The sequence below is a fragment of the Elephantulus edwardii genome, unplaced genomic scaffold (genome assembly GCF_000299155.1).
Source record: "Elephantulus edwardii isolate Elephantulus edwardi_28Jun2011 unplaced genomic scaffold, EleEdw1.0 scaffold00004, whole genome shotgun sequence".
Lineage (NCBI taxonomy): Eukaryota > Metazoa > Chordata > Mammalia > Macroscelidea > Macroscelididae > Elephantulus > Elephantulus edwardii.
This window is the reverse complement of record NW_006399754.1, coordinates 11,018,176-11,027,395: the sequence shown is the minus strand read 5'-3', so window position 1 is coordinate 11,027,395 and position 9,220 is coordinate 11,018,176. Positions and strand designations below refer to the sequence as shown.

The 9,220-nt window shown below is 43.1% G+C and overlaps 1 protein-coding gene across 1 annotated transcript in view; it reads left to right on the top strand.

The window, feature by feature from the left end:
* UBAC2 (UBA domain containing 2) overlaps positions 1–9,220 on the top strand; it is a 244,828-nt gene that overhangs the window by 75,051 nt on the left and 160,557 nt on the right. The window lies entirely within an intron of this gene.

The window sequence follows — 9,220 nt, the reverse complement described above, 5'->3', positions numbered from 1 at the left end:
GAGTTCGGCCCTTTTTATTTTCTGACTCCAACTCCTTACACATTTCATTGTAGTAGAATTTATTCCAAGGCAGCAGGTTGGTATGTGAACAGTGTGGATGGGACACTTTCAGAGATTGCAGCATGGAACCACCACCCAGAGGGGAGAGAAGGCAGAGGAACTCCTTGCGTTGGGGACAGATAGGAGGAGTTAAGCAGGAGGCTTACGTATCTAGGTGAATCCACCCAACAGCAAGGTGAGGAGCCTCTAGGTTGGAGTGCCAAGAGAAGACAGTGCTTTGGGCTCTTTATTTTTTTCTCCCCCATAGTTGTCGAGTTTATTAGGGAAATAGGTTAAAGAATAGAGGAGACAAAGAATATCTCACTGTGTGAGTCCAGATTGAGTCTAGCAGTCCAGAACCAGACTAATAAGTCAGCTTTTTTTTCAATCATCCCACAAGCAAAACTTTTAACTGTAGCCTTTATCTCAGAGCACTTGTAAGTTATCTTTTTCCTTCCATCATCCAAGCAAAATCTTGAACTGGGGCGTTTATTTCCAGGGTTCCCTTGGTTACACCTTGCCATGATTTCTTCACAATCTCTCCAGCACCGTTTCTCAGAATGGAGAGCACTCTCTTATATTGGCCCCACAGCTGTTGATGATGTACAAGACCATATGAACACAGTTAAGGTATCTGGAAATCATTCATCCCTAACCGGGCTTAACACAATGGCTTAAAAAGCCAATAATCGCCTTTTTTACGAAGATGGCACTGAAAGTAAAGAAGGAAGCCCCTGCCCCTCCCAAAACTAGAGCCAAAGCATAGGCATTAAAGGCCACGAAGGCAGTTGTGAAGGACATCCACAGCTACAAATAAAAAGGAAAAAAAGATCCACACATCACCCACCTTCCGGCGGCCTAAGATGCTGAGACTCCGAAGGCAGCCCAAATACCCCTGGAAGAGCGCCCCCAGGAGAAACAAACTTGACCACTATGCCATCATCAAGTTTCCACTGACCCCTGAGTCAGCCATGAAGAAGACAGAAGATAACAACACACTTGTGTTCATTGTGGATGTCAAGGCCAACAAGCACCAAATTAAACAAGCTGTAAAGAAGCTCTATGACATTGATGTGGCCAAGGTCAACACTTTGATCAGGTCTGATGGAGAGAAGAAGGCCTATGTTTGACTTGCTCCTGACTATGATGCTGTGGATGTTGCCAACAAAACTGGGATCATGTAAACTGAGTCCAGATGGCTAATTCTAAATACAAATTTTTCTCACCATAAAAGAAAAGAAAAGCCAGTTTCCAAGGGTTCTGACACCCTAGCTGGGTGTAGTTTCTAGGAAAGTGTTTTTGGCTTTCTGGATAGAAAGAGATGAACACTGTAACAGGGCACCTTTTGTACTTCTACCACTTCTTCTCTGGAATACTGTGAGAGGATGCCAAGAAGTACAGGAGACGTTGTGGGACCATGAGGCAAAATAAAAAGTACAAAAATACTTGTTAGAATGTGATTTAACAGAAAGGTATTAGTTGTTGTTGGTGTTGTTGTGCTATCGTGTAGGAACTGACTCATAGCTGATCCTCCAGCAGGTTTTCAGAGGCCGTAAATCACACTCGGGGAGGGTGCACATCCTCCCATGGAGCAGCTGGTGGATTAGAACCACATGCTTTGGGGATTACAGCTCAGCTTCTTACCAGTAGGCCACCAGAGCTCCCTGAGATAGTAGTGGTTTAGACTCCCACCTTTGGTTATATGAAAGTGGGAAGGTTTTCCCTCAGTTCATTTTTTAAAAAATTTTTATTTAATATTGGTTTGCTTACAAAGTTCATATACATTATATCTTGCACTACCCTTCATTTACATTGTTTCAGTCTTTCCCATTCATTACATTTTATACAGTTAATCACTATTGAACTGTGCCCACCATTACTGTGTATTTCCCGATCCCCAGTGGATCTTTCTCATTTCTGTTAGGCTCCATCCCTCTACCCACCAGGTTATGCGTCCCTATGATTTCCTCCCTGCCTTTCCTCATCCCCCTGGATGAGATGGGTTGACTCAGTGACTGGGTAATAGTGGTGGGTGTATCAGAGACAATGAAATTGGCTGAGGATTGAACACAGTTCAGAGCTGTTGTACAGAGTCGCTATGAGTTGCAGGTGACTTGGTGGCACATAACAACAACAATAGCAACATGCCCAACGTATGTGAGATGAAGTTTAATCATCTTTGCCTCCAGGGGGCACACTGGCTGCACCTTCTCCAAGACATACCTGTCTGTCTGTTCTTTCGGCAGTCCATGGGATACTGTTCAACACCACAGTTCAAAGGCATCAGTTCTTCTGTCAGCCTTATTCATTGTCCAGCTCTCAGCAGCATAGCAAGTGACTGAAAAGACATGGGCTTTTGTTATACTGCTACTGTTGTTGTTGTGTACCATCATTTTGGACCCTCCAGTGGGTTTTCAAAGGCTATGTATTACATTATTTGACATAATACTATATTTAATTGACTTTAATTGTTTCTGGTCATACATTCTTCTAGGTCATATAGCCCTGGTGTGTCCACTTGCTGTACAGAGGTAACTTCTTGCTGGGAAGCCGAACACTGTGACACTGACGTGTCAAATGCAATAATGGTCACCCATAGTCAACAGTGTTTGGTGAAGCTCCCTGATTAAAACAAGCTTGGAAGCAGGAGTGGCATCCACTTCCGTAATAGCTTGCCTCCAGAAATTCTATGAACTTGGAGAAAGGAAGAAAGTTATACAAGTGTCAGGTCTTTCGTTCATAGGGTTGCTATGAGTTGCCTACAACTCGACGGCACTTAACAACAACACAACATACATTACACAGGAAGAACAGTTGGTAGATTTGAACCGTGTACTTTTGGGCTGACAGCACAATTCCTTAGTCCTAAGAACTGCTCAGAATGAAGTGAACTCCATTGAGATGTATTGACATGGTGGTGATTGTTAGGTGGCGTTGAGTTAACTACTACTCATCGAGATCCTGTGATAGACGTCATGATACTTAAATTCAAGTAGAGGCTGTAAAAACACTCAGTGGACAGGGATGTGATCAAGGAAATACCAAAAAAAGTCTTGACTGAACATCTCTTGGTCCATGCTGTCCTTCTTGTGGAAGTTACAGGTAGACTTAGCTGAGGAAATAAGCAGGTGGCCATCCAAGCAGCCAGTGCTGTGAAGGGAGTGCTGTGCAGCCCAGTACCAGGGCAGCAGGATCTGTTCTGTCCTCTAAAGTTTATTAACAAAGAAACTTCCTGTGCACTGTTAATACGCTTGTGCAGTCACCGGCGAAGTCTGAACTCAGCCGGCAGGTCCAGTGCGACAGACCTGCTAATCTGCTTCTGTAAAGGTTCCAGCCAAGAAAACCCCGAGGCAGTTCTCATCATGCGGGGTCTCAAAAATCAACTCACCTGACAACAGTAACAACAGCAGAGCTTTTACATCTCATATAAAGTTAGCACAGTTCATTACCACCAAGCCACTAGACAGACGCAGGGGGAGCTCTGTGGCCCAGGTGTTAAAAAGCCGCACTGCAGTCCCAGAGGCACACGGTTCAGATCCACCAGCTGCTCTGTGGCACGAGGATGGGCGGTCTCTGAGGATGGACGTCTCCTCCCCTGCGATTTACTGCCTCTCAAAACCTGTTAGAGGGTCAGCAGTGGGTCAGTTCTGACTCAGTGGCTCATAACTGCAACTACATAAGCAAAGAGTTTTATTGTTTTTAATATGAACTTCCAGAAAATAATAAAGATGTTTTATAGAAGGAACAGAATGAGGAAAATCTCAACATCATTAACATAATGTTATAAAGACAAGAGGTAAATAAATAAAGAGGTAGTACAGTAATACCTTTGGAACATTGTTATTGTTGTTAAGTGCTGTAGAGTCTTAGATGACCCATAGCGACCCTGTGAACAAGATTTTTTTTAACACTAGTTTATTTACAAAATTCAAATACAAATTTGAACGAATTCTTTCAATTTCCCTCACCCCCCACCTATCAAATTGTATAACCCAAAGATTAATTCCCCTCACCCCCTGCACATCCCTCTGCTTCCAGCCTCTCCCACTTCTCCTGGATCCTTATACTCATTCCACAATAACAGTCTTATACAATATTTATCCTTATGTGATTGAGTTAGTTCACTCAGTATAATGCTCTCCAGTTCCTCCCAAGTTAGGTAATAATTTACAAAGTCGTTGCTCCTGTGTGCTGCATAGTATTCTATTGTGTGAATGTACCATAATTTCTCAATTCATTCGTTTGTGGTTGGACATGTGGGCCGTTTCCATGTTCTTGCGATGGTGAATAATGCTGCTGTGAACATTGGTGTACAAATCTCAGTTTGTGCCTCAGTTCTCAAATTCTAAGGGTATATTCCAAGTAGAAACTTTCATCTTTTCTCCAAGTTCATAGAGATCCCAGAGGCACAAGCTTTTTTTTTTTTGGAAGTGGGTGCCATTCCTTTTTTCAATTGGAATATTAGGGAAACAAAATATTTCCCAAAGTTAACGTCTTCCAACTATGACTGAGCGCTTGTACAGCACTTCTAAGTGAATTGTTTGAGCTGCTTTCGTCTGACATGCTTTGGGCATGTTGCAAGGAGGGACTGGTCCTTGGAGAGGGACATCATGTTTGGGAGAATGGAGGGACAGCGCAGGAGAGGAAGACCCTTGATGAGATGGATCTATTCTGTGAGTGGAGTGGTGGGAATGAGTGTGTTTGAGATGGCGAGGTTGGCACAAGCTAGAACGGCGTTTAGGGCTGTTGTACATAGGGTCGCTGTGAGTCACAAGCAACTCGATGGCAAATAACAACAACATGTTAAAGATATTTTCCTTTTCTGAAGGGAGCTGTCTGTGGTTTCAGTTTAGCTGCAGCCACACTGCTGACCACTAGATGGCGGTGTTAGGCAGCCCTTGACAGAAGCTGCAGACCTCTCAGAAATTTTCTTTGGGCTTAAACTGTGAAATGTTTTATTCGAAAATACAACAGAGGCAGTAGGGTTTATACAGATGGCCTTAACAGTTTGGGAACCCTTTGACTATGTTTAGAGCATGTAGATTGTAAACCATCAGTCGATTGCCATTTGTGATGACCCCAGAGATGTCGAGGCAGAGCTGTGGTTCTTTCTGTGACTGACTTTTCAGTATAGTTCACCAGACCTTGTTTCTGAGGGGCCTCTGGTTATATTTGAACTCCTGACCTTCTTTAGTTAACACACAAGCACTTGTGTGTACCACCTGTAGTTAGATTTAATGATAGTGTGATTATTCATTATTAATAACTATAATTATTAATAATAACTAATGTTTTCTAAAAGAAAATATTACAAGGTAAAAGTATTTCCGTGTCAATAGTGTAATAATGTTGAAATATTTATGATGTAACTTAAGTAAACATAATTTTCAGTTCTAGTGGTTTAATACAACAGAATTCTAAATTTATAGTTGTGCAAAGTGAGGCAACACTCGACTTGACTTTCCATTTTGACAGAACTGTTGGGCTCACCACAGAGAATGATGGAGATTTTTGTCCGAAGGAGATAGAGTCTTAGGACTTCATGTTGTGTGTCTCTGTGAAGTCCTGAATGAAGCACCAGCGGTGTTCTAATAAAAATGCACAAGAGTGTAGATACTGATGAGAAAACAGCTGAAATTTAGCATTGGTGCATATTAATTATAAAGATGTGTTACAGTCGTCAGCTTTTCCTTCCCAAGGGATGGACCTTAGCTAATACTTGGGAGCAGATGAAGTAGTACATTTGAATACCTTCTTTTATTTCTGTGCCATTACACAAGAATGTTTATATGAACATTAGATAGAATATTCTCAAAGCCCAGAAGTTGTGTAGGAAGGGGCTCAGAGTAAAGGAAAAGGCATGAGGAGGTACAGCTTTGATTAGGCAATGCAATGCATTATTTGCATTAATCAACTGTAGTCAGTGTTACTAAACAAAATATCCATGATTGATTAAATGAAAATCCAGTATGATTTGTAAACTGTCACTAAAATGGAAAAAAAAAAATCATTTACAAACATCTGAAAGAGGGGGGAAGCGTTTATACATAGAAACGTGGTAATAAAGAAATTGATGGTGTGGACATACCCGTGAGTTCTAAGGAAGAATTAAAATAAGGAACAGGAAGCTAGACTATGAAAGATAACTTCCTCCGTGGTCTGTGAACTTTTAATAATCTGGAGAATATGCTAGTATTTTATAAGTTATGTTTTGAAAAGTCCGTTTTAGTCATTTTGGAAAGAAAAAGAGTTGTGTGTGCCCCCCCCCCACACCCCCATGCACTGTCACGTAGCCCGCGGGAGCGACGGACGGAGAGCACACTGCCTCGTCTATTACGAGAATGGCCCCCCGATTTCTCCAGCTCTGCATTCACTTCTTCACTCAGTTAATACTTATTGAACAGTGCTGTCAGCATTGTTGTAACCACTAAAGATCAGAACTGGTCAGAACAGATAAAACATTTGTTCTAGTTAAGTTTATAAGATCACTGCGGTTGAAAGACAGTGTCTACAACATAATCGTTAATATGCACTATGAGGATATATGGGGAGCTCTGGTGGCCTAGTGGCAAGAAGCTGCACTGCAATCCTAAAGGTACGTGGTTTGAGACCACCAGCTGCTCCATGGGAGAAGGGCGGGCAGTCTCCTCCCATGTGATTAACTGCCTCTGAAAACCCGCTGGAGGGTCAGCTGTGAGTCAGTTCCAACTCTGAGGTACACAGCAACAACAGTGATGATGTAAACTGAGCAAGAACAAATTGAGATGGGAAATAGAAGCCAAGGAAAGGAATGGCAAGCTGTGAACAGGCTTGTGGTCAGAAAGGCTGTAGTGGCAAGTGGGGCGATCTGAGGGAAAGTGTTCCAGTTACACACAGCAGCTACTTCAGAGGCTGGAAGAAGGCAAGCATGTTGCCGACTCTGCACCAGCAGGAAATAGTAGATGAGGTGAGTGACGTCAGAGTGATCTGGGGGCCTTCTCGATCTAGGCACAGATGTTTACGCATAGATTAATGGAGCCATGGCCTGGAAGTAGAGACACATTGATCCCTGCTATCTGTGTCCTGACCCTCCCTTTCTCCATACCTACTCACTCTGTATGGTGAGCAAATCATTTGAGAAGCTGGACTTGATGAAGGAAAATGTGGCGTTAGGGTTGGAGGAACACTCCTCAACAACCCGCACTGTGCTGATGACACAGCTTTGCCTGTTGAAAATGAGGCGGACTTGAAGTGCTTGTTGCAGAAGGCCAAGAGCTGCAGTCTTCCATGTGGCTTACAGCTCAACGTCCAGAACACAGTACTGCTCACCACCAATAGGGAACATCATAATAGATGGAGAAGATACTGTCTTGCCAATGATGTCAGCTTACTGGAATCCACCACCAGTACTGTTGGTACTGTTGTTGTTGTTGGGTACCCTGCAGCAGAGTTTTAGAGGCAATTACATAGGAAAAGATGCCCATCCTTCTCCCACAGAGCAGCTGGTGGATTTGAACTGTGTGCTTTTGCGATTGCAGCACAGCTTCTTGGCCATCCAAGCTCCTTTGGTATCAGCAGTCAAGAAAGCAAGACTAGTGGCATTGGGGAAATTCAGGATCTCTTCAGAGTCCTAAAGAGCAGTGACATTAATTTAAAGACTATGGTGTATAGGGAGCTCTGATGGTCTAGTGGCAAGAAGCTGCACTGAAATCCTGAAAGCACACAGTTCAAATCCACCAGATGCTCTGTAGGAGAAGGATGGACAGTCTTCTCCAGTCCAATTAATTGGCTCTGAAAACCCACAGGAGGGTCAGCTGTGGGTCATTTATGACTCAATGACACACAGCAACAACGACATGGTGCACCTGATCGAATCCATGTCTGTCTCAATGTCTTAGGAGATATCTGAAAGTTGAATATGAAAATGAGTAAGAATGACAAAAGAAGAATCGATGCTGTGGGTTGTGTGTTGAGAAGAGTATGCCGTGGACTGCCAACACAACAAACAGCTCTGTCCTGGAGACGTTGCAGCCAGGAATGTTCCCTGGAGGCAAGGATTCTGAAGCTTCGTCTGACATACTTTGGGCATGTTGCAAGGAGGGACCAGTCCTTGGAGGACATCATGTTTGGGAAGGTGGAGGTCAACATAAGAGAGGACAACCCTCAACAATGATGGACTGATAGAGGGACCGTAAAAATGTGCCCACGTTTGTTGGAAATGGTGAGAATGGCACAGACGAGTACACCTCTCAGAGCCGTTCTTCATAGGGGTGCACGAGTCACAGTTGATTTGATGGCGCAGAACAACATTTATTATTTTGGTGGCCGTTTTAAAAGTAAAGGTTTGCACCTGATCCAAGCCATGGAATTTTCAGTGTGTCATGTGCATGTGGAAGTCGGACAGTGACGTAAGGAAGACTGAAGAAGCATCGATGCCTTTGAGTTGTGCTGGTGAAGAATACTGAAAATCCCAATTGTGCAAAGAACAAAACAAATCTGCCTTTGAGGAAGTGCAGCCATAGTGCTCTTTAGAGGGAAAGACGGTGAAACTTAAGCTCACATACCTTGGTCATGTTGTCAGGAGGCAAGAGTCCGCAGGAAAAAGATAGCACTCTAGGAGAACTCCCAGGTACCTTAGTTTATGAGTGTATCTCAGTAGACAGGCTTCTTGCAAGCTATTGCTGGGGCCCGTGGAACTTTTATTATCCTGGAGTAGCTTTTGTGTTACAGGCTGACCTCATTCTTATCCATACCATTCAAGTTGGGTAAATCTAGACTACAAGTCCACGGAGGCCTCTGATCTTAATTTACTGTTCAGACCATTTGCTCCCTCCTTTGCCATCTGTGTTTGCTAAAGAGACTGTCTTTCTGTTCCCTGTTTAATAGATTTTGACTTTTTGTCTCAGAGGAAGGTTGACTTGACTTCAGGACTCTCAGTCCTGTTCTGTTGATCTGTGTGTCTGTCCTACTAGGCTGTTTTGACTACTGTGGCTGTACAGTAGGTTCTGAGATTAAAAGGGGAAAAAATGTGAGGCTTCCTACTTTCTTTTTCTTCTTTGGTAATGCTGCACTTAACCATAAGCTCTTTTCTTTCCATAAAAAATATGTAGTTGTTGAAACAGATGAGAAAGAGAGAACTGTTTAAAAGGGATATGTTATTGGGTATTATTGTCATGACAGGAGTCCAGAACAAAGCTTGCAC